The 1,653-nt window shown below is 33.2% G+C and overlaps 1 long non-coding RNA gene across 1 annotated transcript in view; it reads left to right on the top strand.

The window, feature by feature from the left end:
* Nucleotides 1-336: 336 nt before the first annotated feature.
* The window catches only part of LOC107845448, a 13,395-nt gene continuing 12,078 nt past the window's right edge, over nt 337-1,653 (top strand). Inside the window, exon 1 of the long non-coding RNA XR_001666861.2 lies at nt 337-530. This is a non-coding gene — a long non-coding RNA (uncharacterized LOC107845448). The remainder of the gene's footprint in view (nt 531-1,653) is intronic.

Consider the following 1,653-nt stretch of genomic DNA (forward strand, 5'->3'; position numbering starts at 1 on the left):
AATTGTCTAGTCTAATAGCATAAAATTAAATTATAACCATCGTAATATATATATATAACCGTTGAAATAGGGTATTCTATGGTAACGGTTTTAAGAACCATCGCTACAGACAATTTTTAGCCATGGTTATTTTATCATGAAAAATAATATTTCTTGGAAATTTTCCCTCCAACATTTTATTTACCTGCTTATATTAATTATATTTATTAAAAAGATAAAATATTTCAAATTTGGTCTTTAGGGTTTAGAAAGCCGCAAATAATTCGATACTATTAAAGACTTATTCATTCATACCCATTTTTCTTCTTCACGATACTTATCTTCTCATCGTCAATTCTTCAAGGAATTAGTTTGGTTTGAATCGGTTCAAGTAAAAAAATTATTCTATTGAGAAAATTATTACATTAATCTGTACTTCGATTTGGTTTGAATCGGTTCAACCTCTCTTGTTCTACTCATCTTTTTCTCTATTCAATTCGGTTTCAATCATTCAACCACTCTTGTTCAACCTCGTTGTATTCTTTGTCATGGTCAGCGAAATGTTCTAGTACTTCTTTTTTGCTTTTTTCTTATCGTCTCATTTTCTCTTTGTTTTCCTTGATAAAATTTTACTTAGTTCATTACTGTGATTGTAGTTGACGTGGGTAATTCCTTGCACTGCTGTTTAAGTTAGTTTTTGGATTGTACTGCGATTAAGAGTTTTAAGTAATGAAAATGGGATTTAGGGTTCTCTTAGGATTGTTCGATTTTACTGTTGGTTGTCTAATTTCGTAGAATTTTTGGTTGTTAGTTTAATTTAGATATAGTACGTGACCTATTTTGTTTGGATTTCAATGTTAAACTATTATTATTGTTGTTGTAGGGGCTCTTTTTTTCTATAATCTAAGGGTTTTTTTAGTAGTTGAGCTTATATTTTTGAATGTGTATTTGGAGGGGGTACTTATAATGTTATTTATGATTTTTTTAACACTATAGTTAGTGGACTTCATTAATAATTTACATCAAGAACTGACTTATACTTTTCTTGTTTGTCCTTCCTAATAACTGTAGTGTGTGCAGATTTGGTCTGTGGTGCTCAGGGTCAAGGACCTGTGCGAATGCCCACAGAGGTTCTTAATATTACCACTAGGAAGTCTCCCTATGGAGAAGATACTAGTTTTTTTTAATCAATTCTGAGCTTGTTTTTTTTTTTTTTTTTTTTTTATTGTATGATATGTTTAGGTTCAAGTATTTCTTAGTTTGTTTGAATTTTTTTGGCATTTTCTGGGGCATAATTTGCTCTTACTCCTTTTTTTAAATTTTAATATGGTTGAATTGGTTAGTTGCAAACACATTTGTACTTGTTTTATGACATTGTTGTGTGATATCTTTGACTTCTTTGCTTAATGCTCAGCATTGATTAATTCTAAAGGACTTGTGTAAATGCCATGCATTTGAGCCAATTATTTGGCTTGCTTATTTAAAATTTCAATCAGAAATTTTTTATTTTTTATTTTTCTAATATCTGTCTCTCACTAGCCCCTCTCTCTCACACTAGCCCCTCTCTCTCTCTCTCGCCTCGCCCCGGTCCACGGCCTTCGGCGCCGTCGCCGACCGTCGGCGCCGACCCGACCCGACCACCAGTCCCCGGCGTCGACCGCAGTCGCCGGTCTC

The sequence above is a fragment of the Capsicum annuum genome, chromosome 10 (assembly GCF_002878395.1).
Source record: "Capsicum annuum cultivar UCD-10X-F1 chromosome 10, UCD10Xv1.1, whole genome shotgun sequence".
Classification (NCBI taxonomy): Eukaryota; Viridiplantae; Streptophyta; class Magnoliopsida; order Solanales; family Solanaceae; genus Capsicum; species Capsicum annuum.